This window comes from Passer montanus, unplaced genomic scaffold (genome assembly GCF_014805655.1).
Source record: "Passer montanus isolate IOZ18808 unplaced genomic scaffold, ASM1480565v1 scaffold28, whole genome shotgun sequence".
Lineage (NCBI taxonomy): Eukaryota > Metazoa > Chordata > Aves > Passeriformes > Passeridae > Passer > Passer montanus.
The window spans coordinates 5,604,455-5,630,945 of NW_024367483.1; the positions used below are offsets into that span (position 1 = coordinate 5,604,455).

The 26,491-nt window shown below is 37.7% G+C and overlaps 1 long non-coding RNA gene across 1 annotated transcript in view; it reads left to right on the plus strand.

Moving 5' to 3' along the window:
* LOC120504095 overlaps positions 1–26,491 on the plus strand; it is a 65,460-nt gene that overhangs the window by 37,253 nt on the left and 1,716 nt on the right. The window lies entirely within an intron of this gene.

The window sequence follows — 26,491 nt, forward strand, 5'->3', positions numbered from 1 at the left end:
TTAGGGGCATGAAGAATAAATAGAGATTTCACCTGTTAATGTTAAAATGGAAATGTATAATGTTAAAATGGAAAATAAAGCAATGGATTATTGAAGAACAGAGGAAGTAAAAGAGTTGGCCTTATTCCTACTCTTATTTAAGAAGTAGAAGAGACTTGCCAATTTTTGTATAAGAGCTGTTAAATATGATACAGTTTTGCTGTACTAAAGGCGACAAAAGATTTTATACACCTTTTCCCCCTTGTCTCTGATATATGTTTGCCTAAATAATGAAGAAAGATTTGTTGTAAATTATAGAGATGGAGATACAGAAACACAGGGCCAAATTCAAGCAAATAATAATCCCCATCTTGCATAATTTATTCCATATATTTCAATAAATTTGAAATTCTGATCAACTGGATGACAAAGTTTTGAAAATACATTTTTACTTTATATTTTAGTGTCAGCTGTGTCTGCAGGTTTGTTAGCTTGTAATTTATTGTTCATCCACTGGCTGTCCCTGTAACTTTTCATAGGGTGGTTAATACTAAACAAAGTCCAACTAAGTTGGACTGCAGAGAGTGGAGTCTTGATCTTGGTGTTTTTTGGATCAAGTTTCTTCTGCCTAAAACAAGCTGTATTCAAAGCACTATAACTCTGTGCTTGCTCTTAACATTTTTTTTCAATATTTAACAAAGAACCATTGCAAATGACCAGCCCTTATCTGTGTATGTTACCTGTATGTAGAGACACAGAGATGTAACAAACAGTATTAATTATAAAGCTATACAGAATATAACCAAAACCTAATTAAGTTGTCATGTAACTTTCTTCTTGCAAAACATCTATAAAATCCCATGGGCTTGGAAGTCTGTTTGGATATACGTGTTCAGCTGTGCAGGTCAAATTTCTTGGCTGGAGTTTTCTAATGAGATGACACAGATGCTTAGATAAAGTCATCTTTAGATGACTTTAGGTTAAAAAAGAGAAATAAAAAAAACCCCAAATCCTTAGCTTTACTTTAAGTGCATGATGACTTTTCCCTTTGCATTTCAAATCTCATTAATATATTTTCACTTTTTTTCTCACATCAGCTTCTTCTTTCTTACCCTTTCTGGCAATGACCATATCTGTGAGCTAACTGCATAAGCAGTACTCATTATTTGCTTATTCAAGTATTGCAGGATATTTAATTTCAGATTTGTGAATTAAGGAGAGACAAGATGCCTCCCAGTTCTCCAGGTGATGCTTAAAAGAGCTCAGAATTTTATAGTTCACTAGTTAAGATACCTTTCTGAGGTTAAGCTAATGACATTTTTTATACCTTATTAACTATCTGATGGTGCACTAACAAAAATATATTAAACTTTATTTTAAACTTTATTTTAAAAAAAAAAAAAAAATGCAATCACATAAAACATCAGTTAATACTGAAAGCCCCAAGCAGTATTGCAGAGCTGCACTCTAAGTTTGAATGTAATATATTATGAAAAAATAGAATGTTTATGATCCAGTGTTCCTGTAATTTTCTTTATCTCTAAGTGATTTTTTCATTTTCTTTTTCATCTGTTGTATCATGAATGGGTTAAAAAACTGAATATCTCTTCCCAGCCATGATTCCTTGTGCTCAGAAGGAAATCAAATATACAGAGGAGAAAAAAACAAAACAAAACAAAACAAAAAAAAAAAAAAACCAAAAACCCAACCCAAACCTCAAAGAATTACAAAATCAGTTAAGAACCAACAGCTATTTTGGGGTCTCTGGAACACCAGGGAGCAACAGGATAAATTATTCAAAATTTTATCTCATGGGATCCATCTCTGTTGATCTGCTTTAGTCTGACTGCATCATTTCCCTAGCACAAGTCCTAAGTTATGCAAATATCCCCTTTCTCTTGGTTAGAGGTGTCTATTTATCTTGTATTAGCACCTAAGGGTTCAAGCCTTACTGCTGCACCATGTTCTGTACAATTTCTCTACAAAAGTATAGAAAGAAAAACATTTCTGTTCTGCAGAGCTTCCAATTTAGATACTGTGAGAGGTAATTGATATTTCAAAGTAAGAAAGGGAGAGTAAGTTGGGAGTTAATTCTGAAAATAAAAGGAATTTTAATCTGGGGCAATAGCATGTAATCTGCTTTATACCTTTGATGTGTTCACAGGTCGGAAAAGGGTAAAGGGTAAAAAGCAACACCTGCAGCTCCATCTTGATTCTGAGCAAAACAGAAACAGGAATAGTGAATATGGTTGGATGTGTTAAAAAATGGTGCTGCTGTTCTCCTTCATCTTATTCAGATAGTCACTTTTACCATCCAGCCTTCAGCACTGATACTGCTGACGATAGTAGCTATGAAATAGCAAACCCATAAAATATCTTATACTCAGAAAGGAGCTTGCTGAGATAAATGAGGGAGTTGATGCCAGAAATCTATGAGCCAAAACAGTTATTTTGGCAGAAAATTTTGAACAGATAGAAGTGAAGACATATGGCATTTAGGCCACAGGGGTGGAAACTGCAGCAGTTGAGACACACAAGAATGAAGACTTGGATGAACACTCATTTTTCTTCTCATTCCAGGCAGCTCAAGTGCCTGAAGAACCTTCAAGATCTAGATTATATTGCATGAGATGATATGGATGGACAGCTAAAAAAAGATTACAAATTGTGTAACTCAGTTGGAGAAAAGTTAAGGTTTTCCTGAATCTGAGCCTAGAGTAACAGAAAGATGTCTGGGGAAGTAAAAGTGAGAGGGTTCTGTTTGAATTGTGCTGAGGTTGGTGGAGAGCTGGGCTCTCCAAGAGAGCAAGAAAACATTAAAAAATAAGGCCAAGTTAGGTATAGAGAAAAGAAGGAATTCACCTGGACTTTCCTTTAGGAAATATTGCATTAATAAAATATAAAGTGTGTGTCTACTCCATAGTGTCAAGATTTTCCCAAATGTCCCTTGTTGCCATGGAGATGAGAGCCTAAGGACTGAAAAATAGTTTGTTGAAATTTAAAATTCTACTCTGTAATACTAAACGTGGGTTTTGCCTGAAGTGTGGAGACTCTTTGGGTCAGAAGACGAGCAGCTTTTGCTTTCAGAAAGAGTTTGACACTGTCAGGAGAAGTATTGTCACTACTAGTTACAAACAGCTAAAGTCAGTGAATATCTTCTTTCTTCCTGAGAGGAGAAATTGTAAGAAATGAGAGTGGAGTTTGTGAGGTTCACCTCCTTTTCTCAAACTGAAATGCTCTGACACATGGAGCAGTGTCAACTAGGCAGGACAAAACACACTTCAAGCTAATAACTGCAGCAAAATGCTCCCTCATCCGTGCGGGATCTGTTCCCGCTGTGCGCAAATTACATAATCCTGTGGATCGCGGGGCTGCGAGCGGTGGGAGAAAGAAAGGGGATTGCTGAGTGAGGACAAAACCCTGCCCTCACATTTGTATCACCAACACAAAGCCAGAAAACCTGTTTCTGAAGCTATGGGTATGCATCTTCTAGTATTTTCTAAAAATATGCCCGGAAAGCTTGCTGCTTTGAAAGAAAAGTGCAGTTCAGGAAATTTCAAAAGGGGAAAAATAATACTGTTGCATTTGCTGTTACTCCTCTTTATCCTTCATTTTCTCCATATATTACTCAAAACTGAAGACAAGGTTATGATATGAACATCAAAAGAAAACTTTTCCTAAGATGGATAACAGCAGGGCAAGGTCAATAGCAGAAGTGATTTAAGCATTTGCTAAAATCTGTTGCATTATTCCATTGCAAAATCTGCAAGGCGAAAACACACTAATAAGCACTGAGCCACATTATTCTGTTTATGTCTCTCTGGAAATACCAAATTTGACTTTCTTGCCACCACTTCTGTTGGCTATTATTTCATGTTTGCTTGAAAGATGCTTAAGAAGAATTTACAGGTATTTAGGAGTAACAAAACCATTCTATGAGCTTTGAAACAGAATAAAATATAAATTATTAAAGCTCAGAAAATTTTTAAATAATTTTCATAGTATTACCCTAATACTTATATAAGAAAAATAGTATACAATTTTTTCATTGTTTAAAAAAAATTACTCCCAAGTTGAAGAAAAAAGTTTACATAAAACGATTGGCTGAACATATTGATAGTAACAATAACAAACACTAGCAAAACATGCTCCCTTTGGGACAGTATCACTGTCATGAAGAGATATAAAAACATGCAAGGAAGGAAGGGGAAGTGGAAGGAACAAAGAGAAAGATGTAAAGTAAAAGCACATTTACACATTTCATAACTATAGCTACCTCCTCAAGTGAAGCAGAGGGAGAGGTGGTATAAACAATATTTTCCCAATAAAATATTATTGCCAGGAAGAAAGTGTTGATGTAGCACAAGCTCCCTATAGTGTACATTTTTTATTCTACAGCCTGTTTTCTATAGCACAGTGCTCATCATAATTGCACTAATAAGTTTTGGTTTCCTGCAGTGACCAAACTTGCCTTGGCAGGAATCACACAGGCAGGCAGGTCCTGGCAGCATCATCTGTGACCCTTCCCATGTTCCCAGAGTACAGATCTCCCCTGGTCAGGAGTGGCCACGAGGCATAAATTGTTTGGGTCCATAGGTCTGGGAGGAACCCCCTATGAACTGTTAATTCCCTAGAAATCAAATCTGCCAATTTAGGAATTCTTTGCCCTATTGTTTCAGCAATTCAAAAATTATTACACCACTGTGAAATTCCTTTAATAAAGACTTCATAAATATTTAATGCATATTAGGCCTTAAATAGAAAATATTTATAAGGAATAAATGGTGTACAATTAAGATGCACAATTTCCAGTAACTCTTCTTTTTTTATTAATATTTAGAGAATTTCTTGTCTAACCCTTTTTAGCAGATCATTCTGCTTGGGGCTGCTGCTGCAATGGTGCCTCATTCTTGGTCTTGTCATTTAAGTTCCTCATTTAATTTGAATACAAAAAAATTCCATCAGTTTGATGTTCTAGTTTCTTATTGATTTAAATTAAAACGAAAAAATATATCCCTTTGTATACCACTGAATATTTGAGACATTTAAGCAGCTTTGAAGAAATCTTTTTGCAAAACTTTCTTTTTTTGTGTTCTTCCATCACATAAAGGGGAAAAGACAAGTAAGATGATGAATTTCTTGAACTGAATCTTAAATCTGTAAGAAATATGACGATCAGTAATAAAATTTTGCTTTGCCAAGGCATCTCGAGGTTTTGTTTTCCTCTAAATTAATGCAGCCCACCAATTTCAGTGGTTTGTTGTTTTTTTTGTTTTTTTGTTTTAATCAGATCTTTGCTTTCATTGTTTATGGCACAGATTGCTCTTGTGATAAGTTACAGGGTTTAAATGACCTTTGCTTTTTCACAGTTGTGGCTACTGCTGTTGGGTTATATGAAACCCTCCATTTCTGGCAGTAGGAGCATTGTATCTCAGCAGTGCCTGCTGCCTCCAAGTGGGAAGCCTTGGTTTAAGTCCAGTAAAAGCAAAGAAAGAATGGTGTTACCTTCCGGGACACTCAGGTCAGAACCTGTGAGAACACCAAATCTGTTTGCCCACAGAGTGCTCAGAAAGCTCTGTCAGAGAGGCTGGTTGCAGTTTTTAATCTATTTCCATTCAGAGCTTTAACAAATCAAGTCTGAAAGGCAGAAAATACCTCCTGTTCAAAGAAGTACTAAAATTATCAACTTCAGTCAAGTAATCTTGCACTAGATCAGAATCCCTCGGGGAAATATTTACATTTTGCCAGTTTACTCAGAGGAACAGCTCTGGGGATCTGGAGATATCCTCTGCATATATATATTAATTTTTGTGGGTTTTTTATAACTGCAGGAAACAGTGCTGCCAGAGCTGAAGCTAGTGATTTAATCATAGGATTGCTAGAGGCTGCACTACCCTATCTGCTCAGAAATCAATATCTATACTCTCAGTTATATTAGAGAAATGTTTACTTCTTTACCTGACCAAGATATTAATTTCTATATGCTGTGTTTCTGATTTTTTTCTTTTTGAGCTAATGATTTGTGGGGAAAGTAGCCTAATTTATTTTGAAATCCTTTAATACTGCACAATTTTCCCGTTATTGACTGGTTATATTGTGTGTATATATAGCACCATTCCCATGCATCAATATGCTCTGCAGAGGATTTGGAATGCTCTGTATGTAGGAAGCGATGCTCTTTGCTAAAACACAGCCATCAGAAGGGCAGGGTGTAGTAGCAACCTTTGTGTTGCTGGTGCTACTGATTTCAGCTCAAGAGGTGAATAGGAGAACTCAGCTGGTACATCAGGAGAATTTAAGCAGGTGAAATGCAATTACCTGTGTTGGAATATGATCAGGATACCAGTGCTAAACCCTAGCCTGATGAAATGCGCTGTGGGATTCTTAATGGCCACAAGTCAGGGAACGTTTTATTTCTCATTCCCGAGGACAAAACCTCTATTAGCAGAGTGCTTCTTGTCACTCACTGCAGTGATGGTTTAATATGGACCCTTAGGGAGCAGTGTCACCTCCTGTGGCAAGTCACCATTACCACATCTGCTCCCTGTGCAGGGAAGGGGGACATGGGGCCAGAGGAAAGTGCAGAGGTTTGCTGCCTGTGATAAGCAGTCCATGGCAGGACATGGGGCTGAGTGGGATGGCAGGGACTGCTCCACTGTGATTTTGGTAATGGCTGCACATATTTCATGGTGGGAGCTGTCCCCAGAGGATTCCCATCCACAGGCTTCGTTTGTTTAATGAGAACAGATGAGATTGCGGCTCAAGGTGCTTGGTTACAAAAAGCACATTAAACATGTCAGGGCAGGTGATTCTCCCACTATAAAAATTGACAGTGTGGGATTAGCTGCTGCTGTGTTGGAAATCTATTAACATTTGAAGCAGTTTGAATTAGAAGTCTTGATGGAATTACAATTACTTTCCTTCTCCTCTGTGAATTTTGCTGCTATCTTTGTGTACCTCGTAATGAGAAGACTTATAAACCAAGGAAGATGTTTTCCAAAGTCTTATGTGGAGCCATATTTCTCTGTCAGATTTAAAAGCCTGTATGGATAAGGGTGTAGGAGAAAACGGACAGAGGAAAGTTAAGCCAGTGGGTTTCTGCTTATCAAGTCTGACAGCACACACCAAAGCATGGAAGTGGTAAGTGGGGAGGCATAAAGGTCACAGCCTTGGGAACAGGCAGGTGTTGGTGGTGTTCAGAATTACCCAGGACATGGGTAAGAGTATCCTGCTTTCTATACACTCAGTGCAGGGTGATGGAGGTAGAATAATAAGAGAAGAGTTGGGGAGTTGGGCTCATGTAACTTTTTCTGGCTGGGATTCTGTTTCCTTTGTGTTCAAGCTGACAGATAGGAATTAACAATGTGTGCTAGTGGCAGAATATTGAGGATATGTAATGATTTCCTCATAACTGCATTTAAAAATGAGGAACCTGCAACCTTCTTCACTCATCTGATGACTCCTAGACTGCCTTATAGCAGCAAATTTAAAAAAAAAATTCTGGTGATGATTTTAACTTGATGTGAGGGGAGTGGTGCCAAAATTAGTGCAGCAGGAGAGGAGGTAGAGGCAGAAAAATGGGAGGTGGACAAGTGTAGCCACCTGGTTGCAGAGCTCAGGATAGAAACCTGGGAGAGAGTTTTGAAATATACATTGGTCTGCTGGGCAGCCACAGAAAGGCAAAAAGAAGAGAGAAAATGATGACTAACATAATCTGGGGGAAAAGTGAGTGGCCTATCAAGAACGTAACCCCTGAGAGAAGCGGTTGCCAAAGGAGGTCATGTGGTGATCTACAGAAAAATTGTGAGAAGGAAGAAAACCAGAAAGGCCTGAGGTCAAAATCCTGGTCTCAGTATTTTGAAATGAAAACAGTGAAATAAAATGCACATTATGGAAAAATGTTGCCTGCTGTACGGACACAGGTATGTTATTGCATATTTTTCCCTGGACCACAGTTTGCTTTAAATTAATGGGGACAAAAAAGAGGTGACCACCAAACATGAGCTGCAAAAAGGAGAAACACTATTAGATGATTATGCATTTTTTATAAAAATAGCATTTGTTTCTCATCCTGTATTTCAGCTCTCTTACAGAAACTCAGGGACATCTTAGATTTAATTTTCATCATCAGTCCTACTGTTTATTTTTTTAACTTCAGAATACTTTAGCTCAAAATGTAAAGTTATTGTTTTTGGAACTTGACCTCTGTGTGTCTCAAATAACTCACCTTTGGGTTTAATTTATATTTTGACCCTTACACAAGTGCAGTACCTATATACTCAAGTACATCTCTCTTTTGAGTAATCTGCCTTCTGCTCATGGAACATTTCAAAATATTCCAAATTATTTTTCTCTTCTATGTCTCAATCTTCATCTATGGGTGCTAAAATGTCACTTTACATTATCTAGTCACCATAATATATTTCAGTTCTTCACCTGACACAGCCATCTTTCAGTCATGCCAATAAAATAATAATTTTTTTATCTCAATATACAAACTCATCAGCAGACCCATTTCCATTAGGGCTCTTTGGGACCTCTGGTCAGCTTGTAGACCTTATCTCTGGCAGGCAGAGTGACATTTCATGCACTTTTCACCCCTCCTCCAGCCATGTCCAGCTTGCCTCTATTTCCTATTTCTTTAGATCCTTCAGGTAAACCTTCCTGCAAAGAAAAAAAAAAAATCAGATGCTAACTGTATATATATCACATCTGAATTCAGTTATTTTGGTTCATATATGCAAAAAATATATTAATCCCTTTATCTAAGTAACAGTTCATCTGCTGATAATGTCTGCAGTTTTAAAGCTCTTGAAGTTCATTGCTTGAGGGTTATATTTGCTTTAGTTGATTAGGAAGAAAATCATCTATGAGATCAAAATATAGGATTAACATTTCCTGAATATAGCACAGGTATGAAAAAGGAGAACTTTTAAATTTTGGAAGCACAAATGTATCCAAATTATGAGGGAAAAAAAATCTAACACCATTGTTGACAGTCTATCCAAAGTGTTTAGGGAACTGACAATCTGGGTTTTCACATATCATAGGTTTTGATTTTTTTCATGCATCAAAAACTTGATTTTGATATTAGTAAAAATATAGATAGTAATCCAATTCTGAAAACACTTTATTTCATAAAAAAAACAATAATTCCATTGTATCACATGGAATTATTAAATTTTTGTTGATCTTTTAATATACTTTTCAATTTCTACAAGGAATAAAAAGATTTTACATTATTTTGGGCAATGCACCATTAGAAATTTTTAAAATCCTGTAGCCCACAAAGGTCATATAGTCAAATATCCTGTAATGTATTTTATCTTGCTTTCTTAAAAAATGTAATTTAAAAAGTTCATGAAACGGGAGCGAATCAGATGGAGACACTTCCTAAAATCTGTAATAGAAATAAGTCCACTGTTAACTCCAACACAGAACATTTGAGGAAAAATGGAAAATAATTATGTTTTAGTTTATAATAAAATCCAGAGCAGAAAGGAAATGTCAGACAGGCATCACACTTTAAGTAACAAGTGAACAAATCAATATTTGCACTACATAATGAAAACTGACTTAACCACCTTCTATGTACAGGTGTGGGGAAATAAATATCTTAAAATTTGGATCAAAGAAAATATTCCTCCTTCATTTTAATAATGAATGAGCTTGGAAACTAGCTGTACTTATTTAAAGAGATGTTCCTTTGAATTTATCTTTTTTGTATAAAATTATTTCTGGGCATTTTTGTTTTGGTTTTTTTCAATAATTCTTTTAATATAGTTAGTAAAAATACCTTAATAATATTGGGTAAACTAAAATAAGTAGAATTTTGAAGCACCTCTGTCTCCACTAAAGGCTATAAATAGATTGAATGTTTCCAAGCATGGATGAATGGAACAAATGATTTATCAACTGGATCAATATCACTTGCTGTATCTAAAACCAGCAGCACGTGAAAAGAGAGCAATATTTTTTAGGCAATATTTTTTTTCCCTAAGCTTTTTTTTCCCCTCCAGTGCACCTTGCAGTCCTGTAATACTGATGTATACCAAAAAGATCCTCTGCTTATTTACCTGAACATCTGTCAGGCAATTTGCAAGCCATTTTCTATTCCTGGATTATCTTGATGCCTGCAATAGAGGGATCCCCAGAAGATGATGTGGCCCATAGACTCAGTCTTGTGCAGCTCTAGCTATACAGAAGATACACCTGGTAAACTCACTTGTAGTAATTGGATAACTCTGGCAAAAACAGAAGAACCAGGGTGCTGAAAATGAATGCACAGGTGATGCTTTGGAGGGTGTGTGGTCACTGCTCTATTACCTTTTTTTCTCTCTTTTGAACTCTTTCATAATAGAATGACTGAGTTAATCCACAGCATCTTAAAACTGCTCTTGCTTTCCTCCAATGGCTGAGTCAATTTTGGTAGCTCTCTGACCTTTATGTTCCTTGATCATTAAAAAATAATTCTCCTGGCCAGTCCTCATGTGTGATGGATTGTCAGGAGGCAAACAGCCCCTATTTGCATTAATGAGGCTCACAAAGACCAAGCAACACAGGTAGCAGAAATGCAATTTATTTACTTCCATCCATTGCCCTCGCAGCATGACAGCAGGTGTCTGCAGTTTTAGGCTATAGAGGCCTTCTCAGGGCAGCTCTTTGGGCAAATGTCAGGTTGTACTTAAGGACTATGCGGCTCAGATTCTAACTTCTGTTGCAATCTTTGATTCTGGCCACAGGGAAATTTCATTTGCTAGTTCTTTCCCAGACAACATGAAGACATCTTGACTTTCTTGCCCTGGGAATGCAATAATTTTCACTACATATCACAGTGAGTGAGTCCATTTCCCCCAACAATAAGATGGGCTACGGACACCTTGTGTTACAAAGACTTATACCAACTTCATCCCATAAAAGGTTTGAGCTGAAGAAACAAAAATTATTTCCCCTTCCCTTCAAAATCTTGATGAAGGAGACAGAATTCCAGATTTCTGAGCACCTACCTTGTATATAGAGTTCAGGAAGGAGTTGGAAAATAATGAACAGAACTGACAGAAACTTAATATATAAGAAGTGCTTTCTTATTCTTGTAGACTGCAATTGTATACATAGAGCATGTATAACCTAAGTAGATACATAAATACATGATACATATAAAGTAATGTACATCTATGTATGTTTTATATATACATATATAGTTATGATTACATTAAGAAATAAAGGGGAGATGCTTTATAATTAATAATTTATTACTTGTGGTAATAAATTATTAATTATAAAGCTTACCACTTCTCATGCCAAAATGTCTTACACAATATCTAAACACAGACAAAGGGTCAAATTCCTTTCCTGGCAATTGCATACTCTAGACCAGTCTATATCTTCTACTTTTGTCCTAGAGCTAGGGAAATTCTCTTCTTTGTTCCTGTCATTGGCAGAACTCCCACTTCAGCGGGATCAGAGCTTACACCAAAATGTTACGCGGTACATGTCACCTGCCTGGTGAGACTAAGGCAGGAGCTGTAGCACTTCATTCCCTCCCCTGTTTTCATGCAATACAAAAATAGCCTTATAGCATGTCATCTTCAGGCTGAGGGCTTTGCAAGCAAGGAAACATGAAGATTTCAGCCTTTTTGAGCATGAGGTTGGAGAATATGTAATGTTCTCTTCCCTCACTTTAGAGCTTGCTAAAGTGAATAACCTCCATGCTTCAAGATCTACCTTTGCTGGCAAGGAGAATGTAATGGCTTACAGCTGATGTGCAATGTGGATATGGCATGACTGAATACCTGGATTTAGCTGAACAAAATAACTGTGCTCAGGAGCCACTTGACATTTTCTTTTGTCTTTTTCTTTATCCTTGTTGAACAAATGGTTGTGTGTTCTTGCTTACCTCCCAGCACCCGCTGTCCCTCTTTCAGAGATTAAAATGTGGAATTTCTTGTTCTGGAAACATTCTAGTTTTTGAAAGGAAGGTTATGTATGGAGGGAATTATGTATTCCACTGTCATTTATGTGGATAATTTGGAACATATTTGTGAAAAGGTTTGTATTTGCAGGCCTTACATTCTGAAGCTATCGAGAGGTGCCAGGGAGAATGCACTTCTCTTCCTCATGCTCTTACAGAGTCCTTGTGTGATGCTAATCAGAGCAGATTTATAGAGTGCATAGTAAATAAAGCCTGAACAAAGGCATGTATCCTTAGAAGAAGTAAAGAAAGTATTGACTAGGTGTTACTAAGAGTAAAGTGTCTATTGTGTGCTCTGAATGGCACTAGTACTGTAGAGAAAAGGAAAATCACAGGATTAAAGCCAGCCTGTAAGCACAGCCACAGCATACTTTAAAGTATCCATTTGAAGTTCCCAAGGCAACTTCAAATGTCATTTTTCTAGGTTGCTTTTGGTTTGGTTGGTGGGGTTTTTTGCGGTTTTTTCCTTTTTTTGGGGGGGGTTTGTTTTTGTTTTGTTTTTGGGGGTTTTTTTTGTTTGGTTTGTTTGTGGGTTTTTTCCTTTTTTTTGGGGTTTGTTTTGTTTTGGGTTTTTTTTTTTTTTGTTTGGTTTGTTTGTTTGTTTGTTTTAGAGTTTGATTTTTAAATGTTAATATTCTTTAAAAGGGGAATTTTTGCTTTCACTCAATATAATTGTGTCTGTGCTGATTCATAAGTACACTTTCTGACAATAACAGCTAGCCTTACAGATTTTTGAAGAAAACTTGGCAAAGAGACCTAAGGTTAATGCCTGGTATGAAGCTGTTATTCCCAGCCTCACAGTACACACAAAATTACTGACCTACCTGAATAAGAAAATTGCTATTTTATCATGGGTTGATTTGCTGTCTGGATAGATCTCTTTAGCTTAAGAACTTTCTGTTTAAGTAATCCTGGAGCAATTTGTTTTGTTTCTAGCTAAGCCTGAGCAGTAACTGTGTGGGATAAAAAAATTATGCAGAGAAATGAAACATTTGAAAGTCATAGTGGATCAAAAATGGCTACCTTACTAAATTACCAGAGGCTGGGGGTTGCTTTGCAAGGCTGCAAAGAGTAAGCAAGAGATACCAAAAAAAGTTTAATTGTATATATTGAAATACTATATTAATGAAAATTGCACAATGAATTACTACAGCAATTCAGATTCATTCACAGCTGGTGTGTAAATACAATAAAAATGTTTATGCTATTTGGCTATATAAATTCACAAAGAATATAATTGTTTTTCCCTCAAATTATTAGAAGATAAAGAATGAATAAGTTACCTGGGATAGGCAATGTAATCACAAAGGCTATGGAAAGACTCTCTGCCTTCTTTGGTTCAGTCTTTACTGTGGCAAGGTTGGCTTTCATGCCCCTGACATGTCCTATGTCCAGTGTCAGTCCCTGGAAATGTAGGCTAATAATGGTAGAGGAGGACGAGGAAAGGGATAGCTTAAAGAAATGGGAGAAGCATAAACTTATGGGACTGGAAATGGTCAAGGATGATGAGGGAACAGTCTGAAGTCATTTCAAGGCTTCTTTCTGTCATCTTGGAAAGTCTGTGGCCATTTCAGAATGTCACAAATTATGAGAAAATGGTAAATCAGTCTACACTCATTAAAAACAAGGGTAAATAATCAGATAATTATAGGCCAGTCAGTCAACCTTTGGCCTTGAATGAGGCTGTGGAGCAAATTCTACTGATTTTCTTTATGTAGGGATACAAAATACCCCCAACATGTTGACTTATTATCTACTTTGCATTCCCTAAGAGAAAGTTTTGTCTTACAAACCTCTGATTGCCTTTGGAGATTACAAAAATGGTTTGGTGGATGAGGAGAGAGCACAGGATGTTGCTTATTCTGATGGCAGCAGAGTTTTGGGCATGGTCTCTCACAGTAGTATTTCTGCAGCCAAAGTGGTAAAAATAGGCTGGACAGATGGAAAACTTGCTAGGCTGCCAAATATGATCAGTAGAGTGGAGTCCAACTGGCATGTGATTATTAGTGGCATTCCTCAGCAGCTGATACAGGGGCAAATACTGATTAATGTCTCTATTAATGAGCAGAGTGGTGGGAATGATGATAAATCCTCATCAAGTTTGCAGATGACACCAGTGCTGGGACCAACAAATAAGTTGGAGGGAAGGACTGTCACTCAGAGATAATTCAGTAACCCCAAGAAATGGGCTGACAGAAATGTCATGGAGCTCAATAGTGGCAGACTGAGGAACATAAGGCTAGGGGAAGATCTAAATGTCACTTTCAACTTCTTAAAAAGGATTTATAGAGAAGATGGAGCTAGACTTCTGTCAGAGTTTCACAGCAAAAGGGCAAGAGGCAGTGAAGGGAGGCTGCAGGAAGGAAAAATGTAATTAGATCTAAGATAAAAAAATTATTCACTGTGAGGATGGTTGAACACCAGTCCTGGTTGCCCAGAGAGTTTTGGATTCTCCATTTCCAGAGACAGCTAAATTTAAGTTATCCCTACACTGAGATAGGAGCTGGATACAGAAAACTCCCAAAGTCTTTTTAACCTGAATCATTTAATGACAACAGGAGAACCGGTGATCACAGAATTCCAGGACTCAAGTTTATAGTGTTAGAAAAGTCCTGTTAGGTGGTCACATCTCTTATTTACTAAGGGAAAAAAAGAGATAATTGTTTGATACAGGTACAAAGGAAGTTTTGGACACACTTCCCTGTTTGTGTGAATGTAGGACAGGAACTACCACAATTGCCGTGCTCCACAAAAACTTGTAGAAAGCCTTTTGGTCTCTGAAAGACAAATTGTAGCAAAGTAGCACATCACACATACAGCTGAGATTTGTTTGCAGTGTAACTGAGGATGGAGCTCAGCCTAATTTATGTCCTGCTGGTAAAACACAGTCTAGACTTTTGGAAGGACTTGGGTAGGAAGTGTTAGCCACTCATTTACTGAGAACTGCACAAGTTTATGTATAACTCCTGTAGTAGAAACTTCTCAAATTTTCCATCCTGGAACACTAGCAAATGCTTCTAAATACTTTCCTTTAAGGGTTGCAGTTATCCCTAGAGATCAAATGGTGCAACTCCTGTTCTGTACAGTAATTAACCAATATGTAGTCCTACTGACTTAGATCAGATAAAACCAGTTTCTTACATTTGACTAACTCTATTTTAGTTTTGACCTTTTCATGCACATTAATCTTCTAACCAGCTTAATGCTGATCTCCTATATGCTACTCACATCAGTAATGAAGGTTTTCTTGTCGCAGACTGGTGTAAGAAATTCAGAGTTTCAAGACCTGTTTCAGTTTTTAGCAAAACTACAGTCATCCTAAGTAAAGAGGAAAGACTTAATGATTTCAAATAATTTAGAATGTATTTGTAAATATTCTGATAATTTTGTTTCATGCTGTGACAAACTCCCTGGGATCATTGTAATTTTGGTATTTATGGTCATTTGTCTGTCAGCATCACTCTTTATATGCATCATGAGACATGAACACCAAGGTGCACTTGCAAAAGAGGTTAATTTAAAATAAATTAATAATTAAATTAATAATTTCTTGCGTATGTCAATAAGCAAGAATTATAAATATATCTGCATAAAATAGTTGGCTGTACATACACTAGCTTGCACTATAAAATGAAGTTAGATTTAAATATTTTTTTTTTCAAGAACGAAAAACCGATTTCTTTGAATAATTTTTGAGAAACTCAGCACAAGATGTAAACATCTGTGACCATTTTCTTGTGACAGTACAGTCTTCAGCCTAAGGAACTCATAAATGACTTTTTTTGATCTTGATTCTTCTCACTTTGCAGAGATGAAAATCATTGGTCTAAACTTTGGGGCTTTTTTAAATTTTGGTTTTGTTCTGAAGTGATGTTTTAGCTGTGATAATCACAAAAATTACCAAAGAAGGAGAATTTATGTTGAAAGTCTCTCTTTAAAAGTCAAGCATGACTGCAGGAATTTTAATTGATCCTTCAGTCTGTGCACATTTGATGGACATTGAAAAGAGAATCTTAATTTTCTAACATTTTGTTAAGAACATTGAGATCTATTCTTTCCAAGATGGATGCAGGACACTACATGGGTCAGGAAACTGGTAATGAAATCCCAAGTCAATTATTACCCAACTCACAGCCTCAGATTCAGACATGGTGATGACTGAAAGTCATTACCATCAGACAACTGCTCCATAAATTTACGTCAAAGGCAATGATGATCCCAGTCTGGCTTGCTAAGGGCATCTGTCCGCTTAATAAAATCATCTCTGTTATTGGTTTGGATTTCAAAGACTCAACAGGCATAGAAAACAACCATTCAGACAAAAAACCCAGGAGTGCAGAGGGGTTGTGCAAATAAATACACACAGCCTGCGCTCCTCCCAGGAGCTTTCTGGAATCCTTAATTGATTCCTAGACCTCAGCCACTCTGGAAGGATAAGCAAACTAAAGGCAGTTTGCCTGGCTGTTTTCCTTGAGAGAGTCTGTGAGATTGCCTCACAAATATAAAGATGTTGCATTCAATCACTGAGGTTGGAAATGGGGATCTGTCTCTCCCAAAAGCAATAATTTTCTGATATAGAACTTAAGCATTTTCTGAAGCTCATGAAGAAGTTTTTCAGTCCCGCGTTCCCACTGTTGCAGTTTAATGTTTATAGGATTGCATCTTCAGTGTGAGGCAGTGATTAGCTCCCTGTTTCAGAGGAAAACAAGACATCTGGCAAGCTGTCAAAGCCATATCTTTTAGTACATGTCCTATGTTCTTTTGTTCTCAAAATAAGCAGCATAAATGTGATGAATGTATGGATGCGAGCATATAAATAACTAGTTCAAGGCTTCTTTCATGCAGCCTTGTAAAAGGTATGAAATTCAGGAATTTAGGCCAGCTTATTTCCATAGCTGGAAAATTATCTTCTTTTATTTAATTTTCTACTAATAGAAACAAAAAAGGGTTTTTCTTTTCTCCTATTTCTCATTGTGTGTGCAAATTTGTGGGTATTTCATAAAGTAAACTTATTTTTTGCAAAAGAGAGGAAGGGGTTTTATTGTAAACATGGGGTTGGGTTGTTTTTTGGTTTTTTTTCCACTGCACTGCATTTCCAAGGGAGATTAAACCTCTTATAAACTGATTCTGTTCAAAAGTAATTTCATGTAGCAGCTACAGGCCAGTGGCTATTCAGCATTTCTTTGAAACAGGCCTGACAGGTGTGCAGGTGATGATTGCCCTGTTCAGTTGCATCTTCTTAAGTTAGTTTCCCTGCTGGTGTAAATCACTGTCACTCCATGAAATTCAAAGGGTACGTTTGAATTTAGTTACAGCTGCATTATATCAGAATAGCACATTCTGAGTATGTGTTGTGGGTATATTCAGACCATGTCATCAAAAGCTGAGGCAAGACCTAAATAAGAAAGCTGGATTTCAGTATCTTCTTTAGTGAGGAAGAAAATGGTAAATGTAGAATTCAAAAATACGTATTTTGGGTTTGGGATGCCTCAGTATGAGTGTAGGAAAAGTGAAATTTTAGATTTCATTTTCCTTGCCCTTCTCCCCTCACATCTCCATTTTCCTGTTGCCATGCAGACAAACATCCCCAGTTATGTTAGAATGCCTGTTTATAGCGCTTTCGTTCAACCCAATCAGGAAATTGATTTGGGCTAATAAAAAGGCAGTCAGGGAAGGCTTTTTTTCATGTTTAAGAGAGAATCCTAATCAGAGCTGTAGCACAGAGTAGCAAATGATTGTGCCAGCATAGTAGAAAGCAAAGTGCACCATGAGACAGGAGAAGGAATAGTTTAAGAGGTGCCATTGCCACCAAACACTTCACATTTGAAATTATATCTTTAGAGTTCCTACAAACATGACACCATGAGACAGGGGAAGGAATAGTTTAAGGTGCCATTACCACCAAACACTTCACATTTGAAATTATATCTTTAGAGTTCCTACAAACATGTAAGTACTGCTGTGTGTTTGTAAAACAAAATGCTAACAGCTGCCCACCAAAGACCCCAACAAGTAAAAATGAAAGACAAGTGGGTTTGCTTACCATAGATTCAAATTAAGTGGGGAAAACTGGGTTGATAGCAGCTGTACGTCTTCACTTAGAAACCAGCTGTATGGTATTTCAGAGATGCTGTTTCTAAGCTTCAGGGTACGAGTCAAGAAATTTGACTCATAACCTGACATGAAATAAAAAGCAAAGCATGTGAGAAAGCAGCAGACCAGAGGGAGCAGATTTGTTGGCTGTTACCTTGATACTTTTTTTGGTGGATGATAAAGGTTAAAGGATAAAAGATTTTAAGCAGCCAAGAGGGTGCACAAGTGAAGCGGGGTCAATATCACAGGAGGAAATAAAAGACATGCTCTGCCCCAAAGTCTAACATATAAAATTGAATAAGCTGTCAGCTTTATGTAATATTTACTCTAGGGTGGAAATTAGTAGTTACCTTAGCAACACTAGTATCACCAGAGACATAGCCATGCTGACTCTGATTTACAGAGATGCATTTACTTTGACAATGTATTAAGTAACCCTTCTGAATGTTTTACTGTGCTTTTATGACGAACGAGGCACTTTGCAACCAAGAAAAATGGTTTCTCCAGATTTCAAAACACTACATGCTGGTCAGACCCTTACCTGGCATAAATCTAAGGCTTCATTTGCCAAGGAAATAATGTTGATTTATTGCAGTGGAAGAACCAGCTCATCATTTTGAGCAGCACCATGGTTTATTACCATTCACTCTTTTAACTCGTCAGCTATGAGGGGGTTTGATTTTGTAATATCATGGTCATGAAAATAAGAATAGTTAACAACCTTCAGTACTGCCAGACCTACTGGGCAATTCAAGTGTGACTTTACCTCCAAATTCAGGGTTGGCTGAGATTTCTTTCTGCCACACAATCCTTCAAATATTAAGAACACAACAAAGAAGTCATTACTGAAAGCACAGCTTTTTATCAAGAAAGTTCTGAATTTGGCCCTATTATACTGCATGGTTCATATTGCATGCTAGTTGAATTATTTAATCCAATAAAGTTGTCAGCAGTCTGAGCTTCCTTATACACATTCCTTATAAACATACCACACAACCACCTTCAAAAGCTACATTAAAGTATACTGAATCTTATTTTAAGTACTCCAAGCAAGAGTGAGTCTGCTGTCTTCCAGGCTAAATTATTAGCTCTCAATACATGGAAACTGCTCCTTATTTGGATGCTGAATTCACTAAATTTTTAGCTTCTTCAGCTCATGTATTGTGAGTGAATTCTGATACTTCAGGTTTTCAGGTTGCTTTAAAGTATAAGTACACTATGTACTCTGGAAAGTTTTAGCATTATTTTCTCCATAGCAAGCAAACCAGATTGCATTTATGGCATGACTCTCTGAGTTGTTTTGGGGAGCTTCTTAGAGTTCCATCAAAAACCTCTCCCTGAAGCACAAGCACCAAGTGGTGGTACATGTTACCCTTCTGCCACCTGTAGACACCTTGTCCCCAGAGGAAAAAACACATTCCTAATTTTGTTTCACTTTTTTATGCCTCCCAGGTCTACAGCTTATTGGGTGCAAGGAAGCCAGGTATTGATTTTCATTTTGTTTCTCCAGTTATATATTCTCTTTCCACCTGGACATCTTGTCCTGTCAATTTTGAGAACTTGTTCTTTTGGCCAGGATTTTCAGGCATGTGTCAGCCAATTCTAAATGGAAGGTTCCAGCCTTCTAAATGTGGGTTCCTGCATTCATCTTATGACCCACTTCATATGGAAGTGGGTCATAAGATGAATGCAGGAAGCCATAACAGGCACCACATGTACAGAAATATAAGGAATTTTCCAGGGGAACACACTGTGCATAATAAAAAAAAAAGATACAGAGTAATCTTGTGTCTAAAATATGAAATCTGTGTATAGACTACAAAGATACCCACCCCACATACAAACAGTGGCATGCTGTGAGGTTTCCAAACATGCATGTATTAGGCAATTCCCAAACAATACATATGTGCTGCAGTTTTCCAGCAAATTCCAAATTAACCAATAACTAATGCATTTACCTGCATCACTGACACTAGAGCTCACGTCAAAGATGCTGCCTGCAAAGATTCAGTAGCCTTTCTTTGGTTGATGTTTTCTGGAGCAAACTCTGCTGCCCTGCAGGGTAAAATCTTTGTTCTTTATTCCAAGTGAACTTTCTTATATTTTGCTGTATTAATATGCAATGTTGCTCCAGCAACATCCCCATCAGTAAATTTTTACCTTTGTGTAGGAGATATTTTTCATTTTTATTATTGTTACTTACTACACTGTAACCTTCACACTACTACAGTTTTCACTAGGCATCACACAGACTGCTGATAAAATGACTCAATAATTTTGGAGAATAGATTTATCCTTACTGGACTTGGGTAATAATGCATTTACACTCTATAATCAATCATAGTTTATAGTATTAAAAAACCCCAAAAAACCTAGTATATAGGTTTTTAGATATCTGCCAGTTATTCAACTCTTATTCTAGGTATTGCACCATGTCAATTATTAGTTTAAAAATCTTGCCAAATCATAGTAAAACAAGGTAAACACTTTTAAGAAACATTGGTATATTCCACTGTCATATGGAATATACCAACATAGGCATGTGATTGTGTCCAGAAAGAGATAACAGTCCTGTATTTTTTAATATGACCCACAATTACCATTAAATATCTCACAATTACCATTAAATTTCTGGTTTTGATGCCACAGAATCTTGAGTAAATTGCCTTTTATTTGTGTGTAAAGTCTAAATCAAAGGGCTGTTTGTTTAGCTTTTATTTATTCTTCACATTTCTAAAAATTTAGAATAGCTGAGTGAGATCCCCACTCCTGTATGAGATTTCTGTGATTTGTGAATTTTTAATAGATGTTCAAGAGATTACTAATGGTGCAGCATAACCCTGGAGAATTGTGGGAACGTGTGAGTATCCATGCCCTTGTTTTGCTAAACATATGGGAGACAAGATTATGTATATGTGGCTGCTTGCTCTTGGCATTAGAGATCTGTCTTGTATTCCTTCCTTCCATGAGCTATTTGAAGCCTTTGTGGAATGAAGGGAGCAGATTAATTCCTGAATTGCTTACTCTACCACTGAAACACTAGTGAGTGACATGTGTGTTTGTGGCTCTCCTTTAGGTCACTTTTTCTCTTCTGGGTGAGTGTAATCATGCTCTTCACTGCAACTTTCCAGTTCAAATCCATCCTGGCTGGCATTATTCTTGTACTCTGTGCTTTCTACTGCACTCATTTCATCCCCCAAATGAGCAATGCAAGACTTGGTATGCTATTGCTTGAACCAGATCTTAATGAAGGCCACCTATTTTCTTTCATTTCATTAAATTTAATGTGCAGAAGTCTAAACAGCTGTGCATAGAGTAGAAACGTTCCCTTAAGTGAAATGTTTGAGCTGTAGAATCAGCCTTCAAGGTGCACAGATGAATGCAGTGCTCCTGAGCCGTGTCTTGGCTGGAAAAGACAGGTGTCTGCTAAGAAAGGCAGGAGCCTCCCTTGAAATGGAAAATGTAAACCCCCTCCCTCTGAATTGCTATAATTTTGAAGTTAAGGGGGCTCTTAGGCAAAGATGTGGGAGTAGGAATAAGTTCTTTATTAGGAAAAATAGAAAATGCAGTAATACAAAACAACACTGACAGAGTCAGAAATATGACCTGACACTCTGCTGGTCAGGGTGGTGGTAGCAGTCCCATTAAATGGTGGCTGCAGTCCTTCTGGAGTGACAGATGTGGTTCTGGTGGAGCAGGGATCCTGTAGAAGGAGTTTTCCTTTGAAGGTTCAGTGGTGCTGTAGATGGGCCTGGCCTTTCTTTGACAATCCAGTGGGAAAAGACCACATGTGGTGGTCCAAATCTCAGATTTTATACAAGCAGGAATGTTTGGCTCCTCCCCCTGGGTGGAGCATCTCACAATGGGATGATGCAATTTTATCAGTCATGCAGTGACACTCAAAGGCCCATTAACAGAAGAGATCTCCCCAGAGGGAGGATTGGTTCTGGAAGAGATAAAGCAAAACTTCCCAACTATTAGGAGATAACTGCCCCACCTCTAACAAATGCCAAAAGAATACACACCCCCAGCTACATCTTGCATTTGCAGCTTAAAACACCATGGTTCAACCTCTTGCAGAACCAAACTTCCTTGCAGAACAGGTGAGTGCAAGACTGGACACTTGGACTCTGAGGCTTTCAATTTTTGAGTTGCTGAGATATTCTCTTTGCTAGCAAGCTACCCTACAAAACAGCTGCCATGTGTTACAGGTGTCAGGAGTTAAGGAATTATGTCCTAAAACCACAATGAATATGCAAGCAAATGTTAAGGGACCGGGAATGGGTTCAGTTTAAGTGACAGAATAAATATCTTTTGAATTGCTTTGAGAGCTGCAGAAGTGTCTAGAGAATGGATGATCCTGTGAATCCTAGTGCATCTAGTCCTGCAGTGTTGCAGGGGCATAATACAAGTCCATGAAATAAGACAGATCATGGGTAAAACAGAAATGTGTAACAGCTCTAGGGAAAAAAAAATTAGAAATATGTTTTTTGACTTGTAAACACATGGATAAAAGTAACAGTGCCACTTCTGAAAATAAAAGTTAAAATCAACTCCTTAGGTTCAAAGAAAGAAAAGCAAATATTTTTTGCATACATTTCTGGATCCTGTGGATTTCTCCCATAACAGTTCCCTTGGAATGACTTCTTTCTTGATAGGAGGAACTAATTTTTATGTATAGGAGCAGTGCCTGAAGAAATCATTAGGGCAATGAATATTTCAGAAAGAGCATGGGGAGCACTTCGGGGAGAAAGGCATATCAGCAGGAAACCTGTTCTGAGGAAGTTTATGGCATTTTAAATCATTTCCTGGCCTCTTTTTTGCACGTTAGAAGATCATTATATTGGCAACATATTCATCACAATTTTGAAAGCTGGATTTTTCTCTGCTACAAGGGGAGAGGGTCAACAATAGCTGTGTAAGAAATGTATTCTATTTGTTAACTTATTTGCTGCAGTAATGCTTGGGTTCTGATTTTATTCTTTGTTGGCTTCTTTTGGTTTTTAATAGGAATTACGAATGACCAAAGATCATAAAAAGCTAGATCTTATCAATCCACAGGTGTGAGGGGTGAGAATAGGATACTGAACACAGCAAGAAGTAGAAGTTTGTCTCTTGCTGCTGATCCTGTGCTTAACCCTTTTGCTTTTGGAAAATAAAAAAACGCACCAGCTCCTCCTCTGCCTGAGTTCCCATAGAAGTGAAATGAGCTGCTGTCATCAGAACAAATGTTTGTATTTTCTCTGTGGAAGGTAGGAGCTCAGAGTTCCTGCTGCTCATTCCTTTTATCCTCGGGAGCAAGCCCAGTTTGTGATTCCAATTTGTGAAGGTAACCATGGGGTAGAATTTTTTTCCTTCTGCAAGCCACCACACACCAATAACAGGAAGAAGCTGTGGCCATGGTGACCTTTGGAGGCCTTCCCCACCCAGCCTAACAACCTGGCCCATGTCAGCACATTCACCTGCAACTTCAGGAACTTGTGTTTCTGGGTCCTCCACACTTTTAAGGCTTTTAAGATGGTCAAAGACAGGAGGAAATAACCAGACTAATCTTAAACCTGCTGGAATATCTTGGAGGATTGTGGATAAACCAATGTGATTCAGATCTTATAAAAAGTCATCCCTGGATTTAGCCATTTGAGGAAGAATTGGTGAACCTTCCTCATGCTGAAATGCCTTCACAAGGGGGAAGTTGATCTTGGTTGCTGCCAGGCACCTATCCAACTTCTCTCTCACTCTCCCTGCTCAGAAGAACAAGGGGAGAAAATAGAGAGAAAAGCTCATGTGCTTAGGTAAAGACAGAGAGATCTCTTGCTAATTATTGGTACAGGCAAAAGAGTTGTGCCATTACTTAACTAATGAGGAGATTAGTTAACGGAAAAAAATATTTCTAATTAAATTAGAATTGAATAGTGGGAAACAAACACAAAAACTAAAGTATCTTTTCTTTACCCTATCCCTTTCTCCCTGGCTCAACCTCACTCCTTCATCTCAACCCACTCTATCTCTTCCCTCTTCCCAGCACTGTAGGAGGTTGGAGAGGTGTGGTCAATCCATAACAGCTCCTTTCTGCTTTTTCTTTCTCTTAACATCACCTATCCCCTGCTCCATCATGGGCCTTTCCCTTGGGCTCTAATCTTGAAGGATAAACCTGCTCCTCTGTGGGCTCTTCATGGGCCACAGTTCCTTTGGGAAATATCCATAACTCTAGCATGGAGTCTCCCACAGGCTGCAGGGTGAATATCTGTCTATTCCAGCATGATTTCTCCAAGGGCTGCAGAGGAAGCTCTGCTCCAGCATCTGAAGCCCTTCTCCCCCTCTTCTCACATCTTTTTTTTTTTTTTTCCTTTGGCTACTGTGTTCTGCCTTTCCTTAACCAAGTTTTCCTTGAGACATGACCAGCTTTGCTGTATCCTGTGGTAAGTCAATTTTGGTGCCACACAGAGCAGTCCCTGACTTCTTTTGCACCTGAGGGTTGCTCTCTTTTACAAAACTGTACCTTGGCTGGATGGGATGGAGTTAATTTTCTCCATAGCAGCCTCTGTGTCTGCTGCTATCTCTGTCTTTATCTCAACTTGTGAGTTTCCATCATTTGTTCTTTGAATCTTTCTCCCATCCCACTGGAGGTGTGGGAACAAGTGGGTGAGTGGTTGCAGGCTTAGCTGCTGGCCAGGATCAACCCACCACAAAGTCAGGATTTTGCCCAACAGGTAGCCTCAGGAAGACAGCAGCTCCCAGCTTCTGCTGAGCTGGAAACCTCTGCTTCATGTATAGATAATATACTTGTCACAGCTCAAGGCAGCCTGTGTCACAGATCAGGAGCTCCACAGCAGAAGGAACCTCTCATTACGGAGGAGGGGGACAGGAACTGTCTCGAGATGAAACCTCACTAAAAAGGTTTTAAAACAAATTTTAGAAATGAATAGGAATAAATTGCCAGGGCCATATGTCATTCACCCATGAATATGAAACTGGTGAACTGCTAACTGTGGTTTGCAATATATTCATTGTATCATCCTTAGTACCTAAGGAAAGAAAGTGCTAAGTATGACAGAAACTTCTAAGAACTCCAGAGCCATCCTAGTTAATATAAACAAGTAAATCAGATTTCCATGAGAATAAAATTGGTAGGAGCTGTAAAATAAAGAGGATTAATTAGCAGATCCATGAATAAATATGATGCAGCAAATGAAAGTCAATAGGTTTTTTTGTAAGGGGAAGTGATTTCTCCCTCTATGTGACAGACACAGGTGATATAGTCAGTGTCATTTACCTAGTTATGTAAATTAGCCCTGAAACACAGGGCTTCCTGAAAAACAGGAAATTATCGTTAGGAGGTGGCTTTGTTGGATGAAAATCATTAGGAGGTTAGGTTTTATAATGGAAATTCATTATAAGATGAGGCCCCAGGTCCTCTGTTTGGGATTTAGAGTGCTTAATATGCAGGCATATTTTCACCTTGGAGAAAGGGATGAATTGAAAAGTTAAACATGGCTTTACAACATTGCAGCCAAGCAGGCTGCAAAGATGCCTTGTGTGCTGAATAATTAGATAACATAGGGCCAGGTGGTAGATATTCCCAGTTTTCTGTATGTCTTTTTACATGTGTGCATAAATGCATGTATTTGCAGCCCCGATGAACTCTAAACAAGCTGTCACCACGAGTGACCTGTGCTCTGGGAAGCTCTCAGTTTTCTGAGGAGTCAAAAATCCTCGATTTACACCATTCTGTGTGTTTCTAGTACTACAAGAGTTTGAATGCCATGATACTGCATTTACCCTACCTCAAAACAGCATGGGGAGAAGAGGAAGGCAAATCTGTCTTCATATAACAAAAGATTTAAAATACTAGGATTATTTATCATGGAAAACAAGTGACTGAATTAGAGGTATGGCCTAAAAATCAGTTAATGAGGGGAAAAGGATTTAAGTATCAATACCTAATTATTATATAGGAAGTAAGGGACATCTGTTGAAATTATTGGAAAATAAGATTAACGCAAGTGAATTTTTTATTTTTTTTTACTAAGCATAAATTGTGGTGAACATTGTCATACATTTCCATGGGCTTTTGCATACAAATTAGTTCAAAAAGGACAAGGGCACTGACAAGTGTTAAACTTTGGGGATCTGCATTTATCTGTCATCTCAGTAAATTTGTATGTTTTAGTTTGCCAGATTCAGCACAAAGATGATAAGGGTGAATTTAATACTATTTTACCTAAACATTTCTTCCTAGTCTATAATTTTACCATCCGTGGCATACTGAAGAAATGTAGCCTTTTCACATGAATTAGTTCTTTTCATTTAACTTCTATTTCTGTTATTTTAGTGCAAATAGCAGCAAACACACATTGGAACCCCTCCTAAATTCATTACCAAGTTAGTGGATAGTCATAGATGAAGGGAAGCAATTTCCCAGATTAACTAAGAGATTACTTTTCAATG